This window comes from Onychomys torridus, chromosome X, assembly GCF_903995425.1.
Source record: "Onychomys torridus chromosome X, mOncTor1.1, whole genome shotgun sequence".
NCBI classification, from domain to species: Eukaryota; Metazoa; Chordata; class Mammalia; order Rodentia; family Cricetidae; genus Onychomys; species Onychomys torridus.
This window is the reverse complement of record NC_050466.1, coordinates 80939485-80946562: the sequence shown is the minus strand read 5'-3', so window position 1 is coordinate 80946562 and position 7078 is coordinate 80939485. Positions and strand designations below refer to the sequence as shown.

Sequence of the window (7078 nt, the reverse complement as noted above, 5' to 3'; positions counted from 1 at the left end):
ATGTTTATTTAGTGTGTATCTGTCAGGGTGAAAGGGTGTGTGCCATGGAGTTTTAGAAGTCAGACTATCTCCTCCCATTATTTGGGTCCTGGGGATATAATTTGGGTTGTCAGTCTTGTTAGGCACCTATACCTACTAAGTCCTGACACTGGCCCTGACAACATTTTTAAAATACATACTCCTAAGATGGGTATTACTGATGATAGTTTTAATTTGCAGAAACTGTGACATTTTCCATATTAACTGTATTGATTTGAATTCCCACCAACAGTGTATTAGTGTATTTGCCACTATTCTCCATACCCTTGAGAATACTTACTATCTTGCTTTTTCATGATAGGCATTCTAACATGTCAAAGATTCATGGTGGGTTTGATTTACATTTATTTGACAATTACTGTTGTTGAGTATCTTTTCATATAGCAGCTATTCATTTGTTTGTTTTTATTGGAAAGATATGCAAAAGTTATTTGTCCACATATAAATTACCTTAGAACATAACCTAGAAATAAACCCACCTATACATGATGCCCTAGTGTGCTTTTTGTTCCTCTGCTAAAACACTTACCAAAATCAGCTTGAGGGAGAAAAGGATTTATTTGGCTCATACATTTGGTCACAGTCCATTATTGAGGTAAGTCAGGACAGGAACTCAAGCAGAAACAGGCAGGAACCATGGGATATCACTGCTTACTAGCTTGCTTTCCATGGCTCGTCCTATCTGCTTTCTTATACACCTCAGGACCACCTACCCAGGGATGCCACCATACAAAGTAAACTGGTTCCTCCCATATCTATCATTAATCAACAAAATGCTCCACAGACAGACTTGTCCTTAGGCCAATGTCTTAAGCCATTCCTCAGTCTAGTTCCCTCTTTCCAGGTGACTCTAGCTTGTATCAGATTGACAAAAACTCCCCAGCATTTGAAGTCTTTGAAATAAGAGCTACTTTGTAAAAGTGTATATGCATGCAAAAGAGTGATAATGAGTCCTTGTCTTACACTATATAAAAACTATCAAAATAGTTTACTTAAATTTTAAAGTCCCAAAATGGGGAAAATTTCTCAGAAAAATACAGAGAAAACTGAACTTAACATTGTGGCTAGTGATGTTCATTTGAATGTGACAAGAAAAGCAGAAGCAGTCCAGGCAGCTCCAGTCTCCTCCTTCCAGGCAGAGCAAAGTGTCCCTGTGTAAGCCCAAGGTTCCAAACAGCCAGCTCATGCACTAAGGACAGGTCCAGGTCTCACAGCCTGGATGCCTCCCAAACAGTTCAAGCTAATCAACTGTCTCATTTATCCAGAGGACCTGATCCAGTTGAGGGCTCCTCAGCTATTGGTTCATAGTTTGTGTTTCCACCAGGTTGAGCTGAATCCCCAGGGGAGTCTTTGCCCTGGAGGAGATGGGAATTGGGGGTAGACTTGAGGGAAGGCTGGGGGGGAGGCTGAGGGGGGAGGACAGGGGAATCCATGGCTGATACGTAAAATTAAATTAAATTATAAAATAAATAAAAGAAAAGCAGAAGCAACAAAAGTGGAAGTAAACAAATGTAGCTCATCAAACTAAAATGCCTCGGCAGAGCAAATGGAGCAGCTTGTGTTTTACCAACTTCTAGAATTAGGTCTCTTTCCTTATTCCATTTGCTGTTTTACAATTTGCATTGTACTAGGCTTTTGCCATGTCTGCATGAACTTTTGCTTGAATTAAACTACTAAGTAGGTTATAAGGACCATATCTTTTCTATATGGTGAAAATATATTTCCACACATTTTCTTTCCATTGACCAACCTTTATTTGTTTTCAGAAAGTTGAACTTGTAGAATATTATAAAATGTATTATTTCCTTCCCCATGTTGCTTCCTGTCTCTTACTGAGGCAAAAACTTGAATGTAACAGGAGGATAGCTTCCTCAGGAACTGGACTTGTTATCCTGTTCATCTTGTACTCTCAGCCATCAGACGGGGAAAATTAAATTTCTGTTAAGGCTATGTCCCCACACACACCATACCTGCACCCACTTTGCTAGAGCAGCCAGCATAGACTGTAGGGGATTTGTCTGTCAACTCTGAGGCACAGTAGTCTGAAGACCTGACAGTTATACACCATTTCTACAAGCATAATTATCCCATGACCCAGGATAAATGGAATTGGCCTTCCATTGGGGACTTGTTCTTTCACAAACATCCAAAATACTTTCCTCTCAGACTTTCTACTTGATAATACTCATTTGAAACACCTTCATCATTACTCCTTCTTTTCACGTTATTTGAGGCATAAGGTCTACATCCTCTTACTGATAAAACAAATTCAGACATTCAAAAATTCTATAAGGTGAAATTGATAAGCACTTGCAAATGAAAACTTAGTTTTCTTCAAGAGAGTCTCACTGGAGAAAAGAAAAATAAACACTCTTCAGGGAAGACTGCATGACCAGCAGTAGATGACCAACAGAAAACAGACTCAGTGGCATCTTTGGAGGTTCCTTGTCTCATAATGTCATGTCAGGACTCTTCCTTAAAAAATATATTTTAAATTTATAACATATATATTTATGTATTTACACACACACACATTTATATATTTCCTTTCTCATTTTATATTCCAGCTCCTCTTTGTATCTTATGACTTTCAGTATCAGTATTTTTATGGGATTACTGAATGTGCAAACAAGTGAGTCTCTATTTCTTGTGCTGTCTCTTGGGATCTTTTTGTTCTCCTGTTTTCTTGAATTCTGATGTATTAGTTTTTTGTTTTTATCATATTATATTATAATGCAATAGAAGCCTCCTCATTTTCTTCCCATAGGTTTTTGTTTTACTCTTTTCTCATACATTACATCTCCACCCAAACTTGCAGTTTCCCCTCTCTCTACTTCTCCTAGTCCTTCCCCAACTCACCATTTTCCCTATACCCCAGATCCACCCCTCCTCTTTCCCTTAAAAAAAACAGGTTTCCCAGGAATATCAAGGGATCCTTTTCATTATCTAATGAGACAGAAAGGGAGTGGATTTGAATGGGAGGGGTTGAGGGAGGGGAAATGTAATCAGGATACATTGTATAAGAAAGAATCTATTTTCAATAAAAAACAAATTCTATCTTAGCATTTCAATACTGCTACAAAGAACACATGTTCAAGGAGTGTTTAGTGAGTCACCTGTAGTAGCTTATACCTATAATCCCCATACATGGGATGGGAAGGCAGGAATATCAAAAGTTTCAACTCAGTCACAGGTACATGGCAAGTTCGAGGCCAGTTTGAACTACATGAGACCCTGTCACAAAAATAAAACATGGGAACAGGAATGTTCAGTGAATGACAGTCCATAAATGAAATCTAATTAATAAACATTTAATTTCTTCTATTTTTACAACAGCCAAGAAAAAAGTTTTCAAACAGTTAGCTTTATCAAAAAGAAAAAAAGCAATTACAGAAAATAAGTCTTACTTGTGTATTACTGTGCTTTCTACCAGCTTCTTTCATACTTTCAAGAAAATCCTTATTATTCTGCTATTTTATTTGTTTATGGAAAATAAATAATATCTCCAGACTTGGGCAGGGGAGAAAACTGTGGCCATATCACCATGGAAAACAGCTTTGGCAGGAGTGCCAGGGACGACTTCTTGGTTGCCTTGATTCTTCTCTTTATCCTCTTTTAAAGCCTCTTCACAAAGATCTGAGAAGTAACAAGGGGAGATTTTATAGATCTTAGTGACAAACTTGAGGACAGTTATCTTGTTGGTTTCAGCATATGCTTTGGGACCCCACAGGAACACATAGTGTGGAGGATCACTGTTGGTCACCTGCCTTTACTCTAGGTATTTCAACTTCACCAAATACTGGGTCATGAGCTTCTGGGGCTCTCCATAGATTTGGTGCTTCTTTCCAGGATACACTTTCGTAGATCTCAGCATTCTCCAAATATCTTCTTCATGGGCACAGTTGCCATTCATGAAGATCATGCCTAGGACAGTCATCACAAACCCGGTCTTGGGTAAGCCCTGGCCAGGACAAACCATCCCATTGTTGGGGAGTTTCAGCTTGCTGATAAAATCATATACTTGCCTGCTTGATTCAGCTTCCCTCAGTTCAACTGCAAAGACATCTGCAAGTCTCTCAGCAGGTTTCTTGAGGATCTCAGGGAAGGCATTGATTTCTTCCTTATCAATAAATAACCTGCATCATATCTTCCATTGTAGTAAGCTTCCTCATTTTGTAGTTGTCAAGGAGGATCTGTGACAGCATAAAGACCTTTCTGGCTAGAATATCTTGGTGGAGACTAATGGAATGGTAATTCCCCAAAAGGTTTTCTTCATCATCTAGATCATCAATGGAACTTTCATCTGATATACTGAAAGAAAGGACACCAGTAGTTATGCTGGAAACTGTTTCTCTGGCATCTCAGAGGCACCACATGATTCAGGAGAGGACTCTTCTGCTGCCTCTACTGCTTTCTGTGCACCTTCAGAAGCCTGAGCATCATTTCAAACTCTGCGTCGTCTCCTATGGGCATTTAGTTTACTCTTCTGACCTCGAGGCATGATGACTGGTTAAGGACAACAGCAAGGATAATAGCAGGATTTTGGAGATTCAGGTACCTAATGGAGACATAAGAAAATAATATGAGCAGCTTCACCAGGAGGAGGCCTCCTTGTGTTTAATTCTCCCTCTATAGGTTTCTATGAAAATACTGCACTAGGAACATACAGGGCTTCTGTTATAAACCTCTCATACTCAGTGGAGTAAGATAAAGTGCATCTTAGGCTGTTGCTTGGGCAGTGACAAAGCTTATCTGCTGTGGGATGTCTTTCTATACACTGTGAATAAGTGTTGCTCTGATTGGTTGATAAATAAAGCCATTTGGCCTATGGCAAGTCAGGTTATATCTACGTGGGAAATTGAAGAAAGAGACATTGATAAGAAAGGAGAGAGGAGAGACACCAGCTGCCATCAGGAGAAGCAAGATGTGAAAATACCCATAAGCCATGGCCATGTGGCCACTTATAGAATAATAGAAATGGGTCAAGTTATAAGAGCTAGCTAGCAAGAAGCCTGCCATAGGCCATACAATTGGTAATTAATATTAAGCCTCTGGATGATTATTTTCTAAGTGGTTGTAGGACCTTGGGGCCAGATGAAACCAGATAAACCTTCTGGCCATATATGCCTACCCAAAGTGTTGGCTCAACTTTCCACCTAAAACTTGAGAGATCTTTTTAAAAAAGATTCTAAAATGGGGATTAAAAACAGCTGCCTAAATGTGTGCTCAGACAAGCCATGAGCTATACTATGGCGGTTTGGGGGCATGCAGGCTTGACCTAAGTAGCATGGTGGATTCCTGCAGTGATACGCAGTGGTGTCTCCAAGCTGCACAGCGTGCTGCATGGTGTATTTAGCTTTCGCTAGTACAGACAAAAAAAAAAAAAAAAAAAAAAAAAGAAAGAAAGAAAGAGGTTTCTGGGCTACACACTGCTGGATGGAAGCATACACCCACTGCTTCTCAGAGTTGGCAGTAAGCGTGGCTCCCAGAGCTGGCAGTAAACGTACTACTGCCATGTTGGGAAGCTGAAGCAGGTGGAGTCAGCAGCCAGGGCTTCTGCTTTTATCTTAGCCACGAAGCTTAACAGTTTAAAATCTCTCCTGGTCAGAGAAACATTATAGATTCACAATGAAATAGATTCAGATGGAATAAAACTCTAAACTGTTTACAGTGTGTGTAAAAATGTACGTAGGCTTGGAAGAGAGAAGAAACATTATAGATTCCCAACGAAATAGATTCAGATGGAATAAAACTCTAAACTGTTTACAGTATATGTAAAAAGGTACATAGGCTTGGAAGAGAGAAGAAAAGGAGGATAGACAGTTATATAAAGAGATAGATAGTTTTAAAAAATAAAGTCTTTAAAGAGACATTAAGAAAAATATAAAAAAAATAAGTCACATAAAGATGGAAATCCCACAAAAAGTCTGGATTATATTGTCTTTGCGAGTTTTAACTGCAGAAAGACATTTGATTGTAAAGGCTGCTCAGTTAAACCAATATATATATATTTATATAAATATATATATTTTAAAGGTATCTTAACTTCAAATTTTATTATACTGTATATATATTTCTACTCTCATTTAAAGTATTATGTTTATGTAACTTATTTAAATTGCAATGGATAATTAAGAAATACAGATTAATAATTAGTCTTCTATGATTGTCAAACTTATAGTCATGTTAGTTAAGTTTTCTAGATGTACATAGATATAATTCAATTTGGTAGGTAATCTTCAAACACTTCAAAGACCTACAGAATATTGCATTTAAAATGTTTTAAAAACTTAGATTTTCTGGACAGTGAGACATGTCTGCTCCTGGCAGCACCAATTTACTTCAAAGTGAAAGCTGGGCATCGAAGACACTCTGTATGTAGTTTATCTTCTTGGCAAAAATGGCCATTTGGGCAAGAACCTGCTCTTGCCAGGACTGCTGATAATGTTATATAAACTGGACATGCAGGACTCATAGGAAGGTGACCACTGTACTTTGCAAGGCAAAATGGTCCTTCAGGTTCCTGTTTCACAGAGGAGACTGCCAGATATTCTAAAGGACACAGAGAAAATTGACAGAAAAACTCTTGGCTTATAGGCTGAAGATTGATGCCCCAACATTGCAGAGGAACTTTGGATGACTGTCCAGGCAGGGAGCTGTCTCTGTCATTTCCAGAATTTTTTGTTTGTTTGTTTGGTTGGTTTTTTGTTTTGTTTTGTTTTGTTTTATTGAGCTCAGGATCGAACCCAGGGCCTTGCACTTTCCAGAATTTTTGTAAGTTGCTTACAATGCACTTCCTGTTTACTTAGGTAATATTATATCCTTCTGGGGTCTTTGATGTAGTTGAAGAATAAATAGTTATAATTTCCTTGGTTATGATAATATATACAGTAGGTATGAAACCTTAGACTCACAAATATAGGATAAATAGAGTATTTTCTTTGAATTTGCCAAATATAAATAGACTAGATATTATAAATGTAATTTTTGCTTGATAACTGTCCTATTATATGTAATTTTACTATGTTAAAGTTAAAAT

General features: G+C 38.0%; 1 pseudogene; it reads right to left on the bottom strand.

Moving 5' to 3' along the window:
- Positions 1-3514: 3514 nt before the first annotated feature.
- Positions 3515-4540, bottom strand: LOC118574690 (annotated as a pseudogene).
- Positions 4541-7078: the final 2538 nt, after the last annotated feature.